A 16067-nucleotide genomic window follows, 5' to 3' on the forward strand; every position below is an offset into this window, starting at 1 on the left:
CCGAGTGTAGGAATTTCGCTTCACTCTGTATATTACATCACCAGTTATTAATTTAGATGAGTCTGAATTTAATCTGCATAGATTCGACCGTCAAAGTATTCGCTCGTCTCAGAGTAGATGAAGAACTTTTGGCATTTCTACATTTCACGTAAAAACATGCCTCACACAAAATGGAGTACAGACGTTAGAATGTCCTGGAAGTAGCCCTGATCTCAATCCTGTTGAGAACTGCTGTAGGATTACGGGAAATACTGTAACATTCATAGTACAGAAGGAAAAACAGATCACATGACATATGCAATTATATTCGGTTCCTAAAGAAAGTGTTAAAATGTAGATAACAATACATTTTAAATGAATAAAGCAACAGAAGAAAATAAAACTGATGCCGATTACTGCGTACATTTGATTACATTAGGAACAGAGGAAAATTAAGCCAATTTACTTTAGATACTCAACAATTATAAAAAAGTATTGAATTAGGCAGAGTGATGCAATAAATAATTAATTACACCAGAGTATGTGCTAACAAATACGAATTTTGAAAGTGGATATTTATTCAAGTCCATGATGTTGGTGAATCGTGCAGACTGGACAGACCCATGAAAGATTAATTATTTAAATTTTTTCTGCAAGTAAAAAATTTGGAATTTATTAACAGAACTTTTGCTTACAAATTCTGATGTGTCATTTAGTTAACAGCAGCTGTGTGACTGATTATAGGCCCCTTGTAGAGCTCTATCATCTCGGGTAAAATAATGGAGGAAGTCGTATTCAGTCCGGCGAGGTTAGATTAATCACACACTAAAAGCAGTGTGGATGATTCTTGCTTTTTGGACAGCAAAATAACGTGAATGTCGAAGTAGAGGGGGTATAAAAAGCATTTCTGGAAAAGACTGATTGTTAACCGCGAAAATACATTTGTTAGGAAGGTTTTCTGGAGCGTAGCCTTGTGCAGAATCGAAACGTTATCGATAAACAGTTGAGACGGGAACAGAGTAGAAATGCGTTGCTACGGAAGATTTGTTCTAGATTAGGTAGATCGAATAACTTTATAAAAGAAAGAAACTTATGGTACAATGATATTAAAAGAAGCTATCGCTTGATAGGGCATATCCAGAAGGATCAATGGGTCGTCAATTTGGTAGACAGTGTAGGCATGAATAGAAGATTTTCAAATATGTCAATATTCAAAGGTGGTGGAGTAATACCGTAAACAAATTCAGATGGATGTAGGTTGCGTAGCTAGGCAGAGATCAAGGGGCTTACACTAGAAGTCCATATTCGTTTGTGTGTTATACGTTTTATCTTATATATTTTACGTTATACGTTTGAAGGGAAACCACAACACTGACTGGGCCGTTAGTAGTATACATCTGCTCGAGGACACCTCTTGGAAGTGGGAACAATCAGTGTTTCTAATTACTACCAGCGTTCAGTTCCTAGGACGATCTGCAGAAGACTGTTCGTTATAGTGCAGCATGTTCTTGAGCACATGCTCTAGATATTATTCTACTATAGTCTCACTTGTGAAGTGCACGCAAACTAGTCTATGTTTACGATATATTATTTTAACATTTCGTTATTAGTATTTACGGGAAGAGAGGAGAAAATGCAACTATTAAAGACAATTATTATGTTTATTATTTGTTTCGAATAAAACCCTAAAGGCGTCGGCACACGCCGCCGACGAATGCCAACGTTGACGTGCACGCAGACGAGATATCCATCACAAGACACAGCGCAGTCGGAACATGGTACGAGCAGATTAACGTCATTTTACGCTCTCAGCCCTCTCTGGGGCATTTGTCAGCTTAATTCGGTTCACAAATCAGTTTGTTCATGAAGATGAACTTTATCAGAATTACTACACCATATTAAAACACACATTTCCTTTCCTGTTCCCTCTGAGAAATATGCAAATGACATGTTCAATTTCTATGGGTATGTGATAAGACAAAAAGGATACATGTCCACCCCGTAAAGACATCAGCTTATAAAAGTTCACCAGAACGATGAAACTTATTCCCCACAGAGAGGGCACTTATATTTACCTAAATTCAAGTATTACAGAAATTATGTCTATTACTTTCATAAGAACGTCCCAAAACCCTTAAGAAAATACGAAGATGATAAATAAATAAATAATTCTCTACCGACGTACCCTCCGTACTGCAACCTGGCACATCTAGTAACTACGCTATGCTCTGATTCTAAAAACCTTGTATTTTGTGTTACAGTCTTCTAAAGACTTCAATTGCCGAAATATTATTAACTGAATTTAATTACAACAAATCCCAACAAGGCCAACACGTTTCCATGAACTTTGAATGGCCCGTTGCATTAAATCAGCTTAATCTCATAACACGCGAGTTATAACACAGAAATAACTAAATACTAAACTTCTGTAACCATCAATATAATGGTTTCCGTTCTTTTATTGCAGCCAGTTATACCAATAACTATTCGTTCTCGGGCATTCAATGTGCTAGTACATAGAAACTGCATATATTCGCATATGTATAATATAACATAAAAAGACCTATTAAGGGGCTTCTACTGAACGCGGCAAATACAGTATGGCGCCTTGCTCTCTGATTGTGACGTAGAGAGCGTTCTTTCCAATTGGTTCTGATTTACATGGTACATTGTCGAACAATCGCAGCACTCATTTTGTTGTGTTTGACGTGACGAAATGGTTCCTCACTGTGAAGTAGCGGGAAGAGAATCCATAAAACTCGTAGAGCGTCACGTAAACATTAGCTAACTCGTCCCGCGAGATGACTGCTTAGCTCTCTTCTTAGGAAGAGAATAAAAATATTTTAAACCTTGTGGGTAGCGAAATAAATCTGATAACGTAAATACTGGCATTTTGCTGCTATTTCTTCCACAGATTTTCGCCATTCCTGTATTGTTCTACGTTACTTGTCCTATCTGATTATAAAGCAATAAAAAGGCGAATAGAACGTCGTCGTTGGGTCGCATATCGAGCCAGAGTCACGTATTCATAGCCATCGCGTGCGAGGTGGGACCGGTGGCCGACGACTGCTCTAGAAATTCCTACCGCAGCCAGGCGCACCCTGCCCGCCTGGCTACACTGGCGCCTCCAGACGGCGCCGCACTGGGAAGCATTAGCGCGCAGGTTGCGTGCCTACAAGCGCTCATCAACATTCTGGTCTGGGCCCTGGACTGCCCATCAGTTCTGAGGCGGCCGCCGCTGCTTTGTGAGCCTTCGCACTGGCAATTTGTGCTATCTAGAGCCGCATTTCACTAATAACAGTAGCTGATTCATCTTCTCAGAAAAGAAGTCTCATTTCTTATAGCAATTTAGTTCTGCGAGTGACACACACACACACACGCAAACAGCAAATAGTTTAGAAAGCTTACGAAAAGGTGAAATAAAATAACACGAAGTAGTTAGTTAAGTAAAAATAATTAGAAAATAAAATAAAAAAACAATAACAAATCTGAGAAAATAAAGGAAAGAGAACAAAAGAAGGAATGATGGAAAATAACTGAAAAAGAATGAAAGAATTCATAAAAGCTCGAAAAGAAGGAAACATTTGAAAAAATCATAAAACAAAAAAGAAAACTGAAAAATGAAGGAAAAAGGAAAGAATTGAACAATGAAAGCGAAGGAAAAGTATTGAAAATGTATAAAAGAAGATAATGGAGCTGATAAAATAAAACAGAAATAGAAAAAAGGTAGAATAAAAAATAAGAAACAGAATAGGAAACAAAAAAAAAATGGAAAGTAAAAGAAAGAAAAAGGAGGAAACATAGAACAGGAAGATGAGAAAGGCAAAGACACTCAAATGGAAGAAATAAAAGACCACAAGAGAAAAAGGAAAGTAACGGAGAAAAGAGCAAAAGGGAATGGATAGGAATGGGAAGGGAAAGAAAAAGGAACGGATAAAGGATCAAAATGGAAAGGACAGGAAAAAGAAGAAAGGAAATTTGAGTAAAGAAGGAGAAAGCAGAGGAATGAAAACAAGAGGAGAGAGTGGAACAAGATCACTGACCTCTGCAAATATTTGATGGGGTATCATTGCAGTATAGCCCTACTCATAGCTTAGGGAGTCTGAATTATAACTGAATTATAAATTCGAATCTGTTATTGAAATTTCTGAAGTTAAGTGCCCTAATATATGAAGGCGATCATTTCTTTTTCGTGGTCTGATTGGTCGCAAAGTGAAGACCACAATTAAACTGACGCACGTTCTGTTTGCAGTTTACTTCTACATATACTTCTACACACAGTCGGCACTCCGCCTTTGACATTAGTGACATTGTCATACCGTGGTACCAGCTTTTCAATATCGTCTTCATAGGACGCTGCTGTCTCTGTTTTCCGCCATTCTCTACGTTAGTCAACAGCTCATTGTCTGTGCCAAAATGTTGTCCTCAAAGCCAGAATATAATGTGAACAAAGAGATGAAAATCAGAGAGAGCCTTGTCCGTGTTGAATAGTAGGTGAATAAAGCAGCGTGTAACGGAACATTGCCACGAAGAGGGACAATGCACGATGACAACATTCCTCTTCACTTATACTGAATTGCCCCGACCCCATCGCCGAACAAGATCATCGGTTGACACTACCTCCTACCCTCCACCTGCTTCATGGATGTCTGTATGTCCTACTTCAAAGTACCTACTCTATTGAACCACTTTGCAGTCGCACATGACAGTTACGTTATATGGGATGTATACCAGGCGGAGCATGTCAGCATGAAGGAGTAGAAAGACCGCACGCACTTCACACCTGGCGGGAGATTCTGTTGTTCCGGGCGCCTTTACATGCCCACTTTGCGCTCATAGCCGAGAACTGCGGCTTGACGCGATCGACGGACATACTAGGGACATTGCACAACGCATCTGCGCCAATATTCACCAGATTTTCACTGTGGTTTTAATTTTTCGGTTACTCAAAGCTTGGAAAGAAATTTCGTTCGAATGTAAAGTCGCCTCACTTGCCCATTTTTCGTGTTAAACGTCGAGGTTTTGTTTGTCTATCTGCAAATTCCATGACTGACTTTATCTCGAGTATATGATACAGCATCAGAAAGTAATCTATTTGGTACAAAAAGAACCCGTCAACAGTAAAAACTGTACTGGAAGACGGCAGCTGGACTGTATACAACAAATAATAGAGAACGATATGAGTAAATGCTGGACTTGGTATAGAACAGGACACTGTAATTGGCTATATGGAACCAGTGATACGTGTCCCTTCCACCACCTTCCAAAAATAAATTAATAATCTAATATCAGTCATCGGGTTCGTAGATACTATTGTCCAAATTCTCTGATTTTTCATCACTTAACTTCGCAATTTCGAGCAGTAGTTCTTGAATTACGAAAAATATAGCCTGCCACAACGTGAAAGGCATGTTCTTGTGCAGTCAGAAGATGGGTTTATTGCAGCTCTCCTGGATACTGTATCATCACTTCATAGCTACTGCACACAGCACGCACTTGGACTTGCTTACTATAGTCAATGCCTTGTCTCACTTTACAATTTTTATCCCTCACACTTTCTCCCATAATCAAACCTATATCTGAGAATGTTTGCTGTACACAATTTTTACTTTTAGTCAAGTTTTGTGGCAAGACTCTTTTCTCCCCAGTTTAATGCAGTACCTCTACGTAAGTTACTCGATTTACCCACTCACTCTGCAACCGTCTTTTTTCTGTAACATGCCTGTTGATCTCTAGCCTCTTCTGTTTACCGTCCGCTTCTCACTTCCAAATAAGGCTACCGTTATTTCACCTGATGTGTTCCTGTTTTTGCGTTTTTTAACTTACCCCCGCTCCAACCTCTAGAAAGCCGCAATTGCTATTTTCCAGTAACATCTTCCTTAGACGTCACATACCGGAATATCTAACCCAGGAGGATAACATTAACCCATAGTGTACAGGTGCTTGTCTTTATGAGAAATGGTTCAAATGGCTCTGAGCACTATGGGACGTAACGGCTGAGGTCATCAGTACCCTAGAACTTAGAACTACTTAAACCTAACTAACCTAACGACATCACACACATCCATGCTCGAGGCAGGATTCGAACCTGCGACCGTAGCGGTCGCGCCGTTCCAGACTGAAGCGCCTAGAACCGCTGGGCCACCAGCGGCCGGCTGAGAAGTAGTATCCGTTGCTCTTATTCTTGTTTAGTCTTTTCTTACTTTAGACCCTAGAGAAGACATATGTTTCAAACTTACTGTTTAATATGCTGTAAACATGTAGTTAGTTTAAAAACGCTTAGTCTTAAATGGTTGACTGTATGTTTAACTTGTCTTTATCATTGAGCCACAGAAGAGTTTTACAGTGTTGGACGATTTCATGCGCAATGCGTAATTCAGTATTGTAACAATTCCCTCAGTAAATAAGATTTCACCAAAGCATTTACTACACATCCTTACACACAAAAGCAATTCCGAAGTCCAAAGCGACGGTGATAAAGCACAGGCGACTCCTGTGTATAAGAACGATAAAACAACGCATCCGAAAAACTACGGACATATATTCTTAGCAACTGTTTACTGCAGAATGCATGAACTTATTCTCAATTCTAATACAATGCATTTGCTTCAAAAGGAAAAGCTTCTTTCCAAGAATCATCACGGTTTTAGAAAGCATCGATCGTGAGAAACTCAGCTTGTCTTTTTATCACATGATAACCTACGGACGATGGATGTAGGACCCCAGGCAGATTCCGTATTGCTAGATTTCGTAAGAGCATGACACCTTGTTCGACTGCAGAGTGTTAACGGAGGTACAAGCATACGGTAATACACTCCTGGAAATGGAAAAAAGAACACATTGACACCGGTGTGTCAGACCCACCATACTTGCTCCGGACACTGCGAGAGGGCTGTACAAGCAATGATCACATGCACGGCACAGCGGACACACCAGGAACCGCGGTGTTGGCCGTCGAATGGCGCTAGCTGCGCAGCATTTGTGCACCGCCGCCGTCAGTGTCAGCCAGTTTACCGTGGCATACGAAGCTCCATCGCAGTCTTTAACACTGGTAGCATGCCGCGACAGCGTGGACGTGAACCGTATGTGCAGTTGACGGACTTTGAGCGAGGGCGTATAGTGGGCATGCGGGAGGCTGGGTGGACGTACCGCCGAATTGCTCAACACGTGGGGCATGAGATCTCCACAGTACATCGATGTTGTCGCCAGTGGTCGGCGGAAGGTGCACGTGCCCGTCGACCTGGGACCGGACCGCAGCGACGCACGGATGCACGCCAAGACCGTAGGATCCTGTGCAGTGCCGTAGGAGACCGCACCGCCACTTCCCAGCAAATTAGGGACACTGTTGCTCCTGGGGTATCGGCGAGGACCATTCGCAACCGTCTCCATGAAGCTGGGCTACGGTCCCGCACACCGTTAGGCCGTCTTCCGCTCACGCCCCAACATCGTGCAGCCCGCCTCCAGTGGTGTCGCGACAGGCGCGAATAGAGGAACGAATGGAGACGTGTCGTCTTCAGCTATGAGAGTCGCTTCTGCCTTGGTGCCAATGATGGTCGTATGCGTGTTTGGCGCCGTGCAGGTGAGCGCCACAATCAGGACTGCATACGACCGAGGCACACAGGGCCAACACACGGCATCATGGTGTGGGGAGCGTTCTCCTACACTGGGCGTACACCTCGGGTGATCGTCGAGGGGACACTTAATAGTGCACGGTACATCCAAACCGTCATCGAACTCATCGTTCTACCATTCCTAGACCGGCAAGGGACCTTGCTGTTCCAACAGGACAATGCACGTCCGCATGTATCCCGTGGCACCCAACGTGCTCTAGAAGGTGTAAGTCAACTACCCTGGCCACCAAGATCTCCGGATCTGTCCCCCATTGAGCATGTTTGGGACTGGATGAAGCGTCGTCTCACGCGGTCTGCACGTCCAGCACGAACGCTGGTCCAACTGAGGCGCCAGGTGGAAATGGCGTGGCAAGCCGTTCCACAGGACTACATCCAGCATCTCTACGATCGTCTCCATGGGAGAATAGCAGCCTGAATTGCTGCGAAAGGTGGATATACACTGTACTAGTGGCGACATTATGCATGCTCTGTTGCCTGTGTCTATGTGCCTGTGGTTCTGTCAGTGTGATCATGTGATTTATCTGACCCCAGGAATGTGTCAATGAAGTTTCCCCTTCCTGGGACAATGAATTCACGGTGTTCTTATTTCAGTTTCCAGGAGTGTATATTGCCAGATATGTGAGTGGCAGAATCAAGAACGTTCTCTTCGACAGCAAGGCGTCATGTCACGGTCCGTGCGGCTCACTCCGCCGGAGGTTCGAGTCCTCACTCGGGTATCGGCGTGTGTGTCGTCCTTAGCGTTAGATTAAGTTAGATAAAGTAGTAAGCTTAATAACCGATGACCTCAGCAGTTTGGTCCCACAAGAACTTACCACAAATTTCCAATTTTTCGACAACAAAGTATCACGAGAGACAAGGGTATCGTCTGGAGTGCCCAGGGAGAAGTGATAAGATCGCTGTTATTTTCTAAGTCTATAAATGATATGGAGCACAGGATGTGCAACAGTCTGTGGCTTTTGCGGAGGATGCTGTGTTGTGTGGAAAGGTATCGCCTTTTTAACGTAGGAGGATACAAGATACACTAAATTGCTATTTGGTGTTATGAATATCATGTAGCTCTAAATGTAGGAAAATGGTCGTTAATGCAAATGAATAGGGAAACCGTAATAGTCGAATAGACAGAGACGTGTGCTGCTTGACGGTATCAAGTCGATTAAAAAATTTGTCTTTTCCATTGTTGAGGCTGCAAATATATTTAATATCAATAATGCGTTTCATCCTTTTGGGGCATCAACAGACTGCGTAAGATCTACTTTCACACATACTGATGACACCTCACAAGTGTGAAACGCATTGCTGATATTAAATAACTGCAACAAAGACTGTTTTTATTCTGAAAATATGGCGTTTAGGAACCTAGCCGTAAATTTGCAATTTGATAAGACACGGAATGATCATTAACGACCGCAGTAGGGAAGGCGAATGGTCAGCTTTGGTTTACTGGGAAAATTTTAAGAAAGTGTGGTTCAACTGTAAAGGAGAACGCATATACTGGAACACTAATGTAGGACATTCTTGAGTACTGCACGAGAGTATGAGATCTGCACCAGGTTGGATTAAAGAAATACTTCGAAGCAATTCAGAGACGGGGTGCTACACTACTGACAATTAAAATTGCTTCACCAAGAATAAATATAGATGATAAAAGGGTATTCATTGGACAAATATGTTATACTAGAACTGCCATGTAATTACATTTTCACGCATATTGAGTGCATAGATCCTGAGAAATCAACACCCAGAACAACCTTCTCAGGCCGTAATAACGGCCTTGATACGCCTGTGCATTGAGTCAAACAGAGCTTGGATGGCGTGTACAGGTACAGCTACCCACGCAGCTTCAACACGATAACACAGTTCACCAGAAGTAGTGACTGGCGTATTGTGACGAGCCAGTTGCTCGGCCACCATTGACCAGACTTTTTCAATTGGTGAGAGATCTGGAGAATGTGCTGGCCAGAGCACCTGTCGAACATTTTCTGTATCCAGAAAGACACGTACAGACCTGCAACATGCGGTCGTGCATTAACCTGCTGAAATGTAGGGTTTCGCAGGGATCGAATGAAGGGTAGAGCCGCGGGTCGTAACACATCCGAAATGTAACGGCCACTGTTCAAACTGCCGTCAATGCGAACAAGAGGTGGCCGAGACGTGTAACCAATGGCACCCCATACCATCACGGCGGGTGATACGCCAGTATGGCGATGACGAATACACGCTTCCAATGTGTGTTTACCCCGATGTCGCCAAATACGGATGCGACCATCATGATGCTGTAAAGAGAACCTGGATTCATTCGAAAAATGATGTTTTGCCATTCGTGCACCCAGTTGCAGCGTCAAGGGTAACAGCAGCCATGGTCTCCGAGCTGATAGTCCATGCTGCTGCAAACGTCGTCGAACTGTTCGTGCAGGTGATGTCTTGCAAACGTCCAAGAGGAATCGAGACGTGGCTGCACGGTCCGTTACAGCCATCCGGATAAGATGCTTGTCATCTCGACTTCTAGAGATACGAGGCCGCTGGGATCCAGCACGGCGTTCCGTATTACCCTCCTGAACCCACCGATTCCGTAACAGTCATTGGATCTCGACCAACGTGAGCAGCAATGTCGCGATACGATAAACCGCAATCGCGATAGGCTACAGTCCGACCTTTATCAAAGGTGCGCATTTCTCCTCCTTACACGAGGCATCACAACGTTCCACCAGCAACGCCGATCAACTGATGGTTGTGTATGAGAAATCGGATGGAAACTTTCCTCATGTCAGCACGTTGTAGGTGTCGCCAACCTTGTGTGAATGCTCTGCAAAGCTAATCATTTGCATATTATAGCATCTTCTTGCAGTCGGTTAAATTTCGCGTCTGGTGGACTTCATCTTCGTGGTGTAACAATTTTAATAGCCAGTAGTGTAGATTGTAACCGGTAGGCTCGAACAACACGTGAGTACTAAAAAGATCCGTGAACACAATGCACTTTCTTTTCGGGGAGCATCATTAAGAAAATTCTAGGTACATTTTGCTTAAGGATCACGAAGGTAAGAGAAATTGAAGCACATAGACAGTCGTTTTCTTCTCGTTCTTTTTTCGAATTGTGAAATAGCTAGAAGAGGAACAGGATACACACCACCACGCACCACGTTGTGGCTTTCGGAGTATTTATGTAGGCGTAGTTGTAGAATATTCCCATTAATCTCTGTGCTCTGACTCATCGTATTTATTGCACTCTTGAAGATCTTACTCGGATTGACATAATTATAATAGTATCAGTATGTAATTGCTATCAGCCATCAGCACTGCTGACAACGAAGGCCATAGTGGATAGCAGTTCAACGGTTGACCAGTAAGTCATGTTGACGGTGGTTCATATAACAACTTAAAAGACTGCCGTTCCTGCTCGGGATATGTATGCTACTCTGGCCTCTCCACTGAGATTCCCCCCCCCCCCCCCCCCCGCCCCCCGACCCTCATCCCCCTCCCCTGTGGTTCGATCTACACCGTTGGGAAACGAAAGCCATCCTATCACGGCATGATTACAGGTTCATCGAGTAGGGGGGGTAGGGTATTTAATTTTTGACATCATTCCTCTGACTTTCGATGCGAATATCCACGAATAAAGGCTCCCCTGATAATCTCTGCGTCTCAGAGTTGCATGTACAGTCTTAGTTCTCAACTACTTGCTGGATATATTCCAATCTGTGTCTTCCCCCAACAATTTTTCCTCCACAGCTCTCTCAAGAGGCATGAGAGCTACTCCTTGATACCTTAACACATGCCATATCAATGTTCCCCTTCCTACTGTTAATGTCTTTGTAATTCTAGTGCCACTGCCTGTTTACCGCCCAGCTGTTTGGCATTCAGGCCAACACAGTGTACGCGTGGGTCTACGCTGTGGACTACTTGCTGATGTAACAGCTAAACGTTTCCCACTGTCCTTTTTAGTAAGTCTGACGACTGGATTTTCATATATCTTTTAATAAAGGTTACATTGCTAACGTGATTGTTCTATTTGAAATAAAACGGTGAGAATCGCTTGCTATATCAATTAGCCAACGATGGACTGGAATGAACCTCATTTCTTCTCCTATCAGACAAGATAATTTTCAACATCTCTCAATAGCACCGTAGTTGGATTGGTTGGATTCTCTTCCCTTACGAAATTCCACAGTCTTTAATTCACCTCAGTATAATGTTGTCCAGAAAACGCACATTCTCAGATATTTCTTCGTAAAATGAAGACCGCTGTTTGATACCAGTCGAGTTCTTTAGACCAGGAATGCCTTCTTTACTTGTGCTAGTCCGCTTCTTATGTCTTCATTGCTTCTTTCTCCATGTGTTATTTTCTTCCAAGGAAACAGTATTGTTTCACTCGGTCTAATTCGTGGTCGTCAGTTCTGATGTTAAGTTTGTCGGTAATTTCACTTCTGCTGCTTCTCGTTACCCTGGTGGTTTTTCGCTTTACTCCAGCCGTAGTCGTTAGACTCTTCATTGCACACAGAACGTGCTGCACTTCTTCCTCTATTTTATTCAAGATGCTCATCTAATCAGCTAATCTTACGTTGTACCCTTTCACCCTTAATTTTAATCCCACTGTTGAAATTTTCTTTTTTTTTCCATTTCTTCTCCGCTACATCGATGGAACGGTAGGAACGAAAGATTTCCTCCCTTTCTAAAGCCTCTTTTAAACCGAACACTTCGTTCTTGGTCTTCCATTATTATCGTACCCCCCCCCCCCCCCCCCCCCACACAAACACACCCCTTTGTTTCGTGTACACATTTTGCTTAATCCGTCTTTTTCTACATCTTATACTTGTCTTCCTGAGAAACGCGAACGCCTTTGACTGTTTTATACTGTCTAACGATGCCAGAAATAAGTTGAAAATCAGACGATCCAAAAATCTTTAAAAAACATGAGCATTATTAGACTTACGAACTTAATGGTATTCCGTGTACGTGGCACATCTTCTACAACATGTGCCAGAATTCACAGAAGCACCCTCATGGGAGAAATATGGAGCGTATTATCGGATATGATAAAAAGGCCCATGATTCAACGTAGTCAACAGAAAAGCTATTAGTGACGTCATAGCGTCCGTGCTCCGAGGATAATTTAAACCTGAGGCCATTTATGCAGTGGGCTATGTGCTTTGTGCGGCCGTTTCACAGCCATCTGCGCATCGGCAGCTGTTGGTCCGACCCAGATGCAAATGCGGGTAGGCTTAATGCCACGAGAGCGCTTTGTGGCGTCCGGGATGCAAGAGGTTTATTGTTGCGGCGTGGCAGCAAATGCCACAGACTAATTCGCAGTCCGACACGGCCGCTGAAAGGGTATAACGTCGGCTGGCCGGCTCAGCTCCGAAAAATTTAACATCGTATCAGTTACAGGGTGAATCAGGTAATCTGCTCAGCGCAGATATTTCCTGGACTTTTAATGGTATTTTTTGGAAATGAATTGTTAACAAATCTTGGCTAAATGGATTAATGTCTCTCTTCACAGCTACAATAATTCCACAGATAAAGGTGTCAAATTAGCGTTTTCAAAAGGAATTACGGTAACGTCTGATTATATTATCGACGTGGTAAACGAGACGAATTCAACGGTGGTTAACTTTTTACTAACCTAAAATATACACTATGTGATAAAAAGTATCCGGACACCCCACAAAACAAAACAAAAACGTTTTTCATATTAGGTGCATTGTGCTGCCACCTAATGCAAATACTCCATATCAGCAACCTCAGTAGTCATTAGACGTTCTGAAAGAGCAGAATGGAACGCTCCGCGGACTGACGGAGACAGCCGACAGTTAAAGAGGGTCGTAATGTGTAATAGGCAGACATTTATCCAGACCATTACTCAGGAATTCCAAACTGCATCAGGATCCACTATAAGTACCATGACAGTTAGGCAGGAGGTGAGAAAACTTGGATTTCATGGTCGAGCGGCCTCTCTTAAGCCACACATCACCCCAGTAAATACCAAACGACGCCTCGCTTGATATAAGAAGCGTATACATTGGACGAATGAACAATGGAAAAACGTTGTGTTGAGTGATGAATCACGGTACACCGTGTGGCGATCCGATGGAGGGTATGGGTATGGCGAGTGCCCGGCGAACGACATCTGTCAGCGTGAATAGTGCCTAACAGTAAAATTCGGAGGCTGTGGTGTTAGGGTGTGGTCGTGTTTTTCATGGAGGGGCTTGCACCCCTTGTCGTTTTGGGTGGCACTAACACAGATCAGCCCCACACTCATATTTTAAGCACCTTCCTGCTTCCCACTGTCGAAGAGTAATTCGGGGAGGCTGATTGCATATTTCAATACGATCGTGCAACTGTGCATAATGCACGGCCTGTGGTGAAGCGCTTACACGACGATAACATCCCTGTAATGGACTGACCTGAATCGTATAGAACACCTTTAGTTGGTTTTGGAACGCCGACTTCGTGTCAGGCCACACCGACGGACATCGATACATCTCAGTGAAGAATTGGTTGCCATTCCCAAAGGAAGCTTCGAGCACCTGACTGAACATATCCCTGCGAGAGTGGAAGCTGTCATCAAGGCTAAGGGTGGGCCAACAACATACTGAATTCCAGCATTAGATATGGAGGGTGCTACGAACTTGTAAGTCATTTTCAGCCAGGTGTCCGGATACTTTTCGCCACGTAGTGTACACTGTCTAGTAACGTGAATGTGGCAACCACATTTACCACTGACAGGCGGCGGGTGGCACTTCTGGCTCTGGCTTCTCCGTGTAACGTTTTCGTAAGTAAAAATGAATATAGGCGCGAAAACATTGCGACAAACTAAATTACATTCTAGAAGATAGGTTAACTCGCAGCAAAAAGCTTTCTCATCAACATCGTTTGTTGCAGATGACAAGCTACCTATAGTAATTAACACACAAGGGATCCAGAAGATTCATGCACACCAAATGTAAAGGTATTTACAAAAAGAAACGATCTTTTGTTTGAACTAAAGGTGCACGTAGTTTTATTATCATTTAACAAAACTGTTCACACTGCAGAATTAATAAAAACAAAAACCCGCTGATGACGGCACACTCGTGCCGAAACATGGGTACTGAGAAAAAACGGTGTTTTGCATAACTGGCGGACCTCACATCCCACAGTTGGCATAAAACTGTTTCAGACTTCAAGGGTCTCGGTGTGACCAGTTGGACGACTAGCTATGGGGCCTCCTCAGAGTCCACTTCCGGGTGAAATATTCATAAATAATTTTGAGCAATATTTCTTCAACAACAGCTGAGTGCTAATATGAGTATCAAATACTTATTTCTTCAACAACAAATGAGTGCTAATATGAGTATTAAATACACTCCTGGAAATTGAAATAAGAACACCGTGAATTCATTGTCCCAGGAAGGGGAAACTTTATTGACACATTCCTGGGGTCAGATACATCACACGATCACACTGACAGAACCACAGGCACATCGACACAGGCAACAGAGCATGCACAATGTCGGCACTAGTACAGTGTATATCCACCTTTTGCAGCAATGCAGGCTGCTATTCTCCCATGGAGACGATCGTAGAGATGCTGGATGTAGTCCTGTGGAACGGCTTGCCATGCCATTTCCACCTGGCGCCTCAGTTAGACCAGCGTTCGTGTTGGACGTGCAGACCGCGTGAGACGACGCTTCATCCAGTCCCAAACATGTTCAATGGGGGACGGATCCGGAGATCTTGCTGGCCAGAGTAGTTGACTTACACCTTCTAGAGCACGTTGGGTGGCACGGGATACATGCGGACGTGCATTGTCCTGTTGGAACAGCAAGTTCTCTTGCCGGTCTAGGAATGGTAGAACGATGGGTTCGATGACGGTTTGGATGTACCGTGCACTATTCAGTGTCCCCTCGACGATCACCAGAGGTGTACGGCCAGTGTAGGAGTTCGCTCCCCACACCATGATGCCCGGTGTTGGCCCTGTGTGCCTCGGTCGTATGCAGTCCTGATTGTGGCGCTCACCTGCACGGCGCCAAACACGCATACGACCATCATTGGCACCAAGGCAGAAGCGACTCTCATCGCTGAAGACGACACGTCTCCATTCGTCCCTCCATTCACGCCTGTCGCGACCCCACTGGAGGCGGGCTGCACGATGTTGGGGCGTAAGCGGAAGACGGCCTAACGGTGTGCGGGACCGTAGCCCAGCTTCATGGAGACGGTTGCGAATGGTCCTCGCCGATACCCCAGGAGCAACAGTGTCCCTAATTTGCTGGGAAGTGGCGGTGTGGTCCCCTGCGGCACTACGTAGGATCCTACGGTCTTGGCGTGCATCCGTGCGTCGCTGCGGTCCGGTCCCAGGTCGACGGGCACGTGCACCTTCCGCCGACCACTGGCGACAACATCGATGTACTGTGGAGACCTCAGGCCCCACGTGTTGAGCAATTCGGCGGTACGTCCACCCGGCCTCCCGCATGCCCACTATAC

At 44.1% G+C, this 16067-nt stretch overlaps 1 protein-coding gene across 1 annotated transcript in view; it reads right to left on the reverse strand.

The window, feature by feature from the left end:
* The window catches only part of LOC126336767 (suppressor of lurcher protein 1-like), a 4187167-nt gene that overhangs the window by 988653 nt on the left and 3182447 nt on the right, over positions 1-16067 (reverse strand). The window lies entirely within an intron of this gene.

Source organism: Schistocerca gregaria, chromosome 2, assembly GCF_023897955.1.
Source record: "Schistocerca gregaria isolate iqSchGreg1 chromosome 2, iqSchGreg1.2, whole genome shotgun sequence".
Lineage (NCBI taxonomy): Eukaryota > Metazoa > Arthropoda > Insecta > Orthoptera > Acrididae > Schistocerca > Schistocerca gregaria.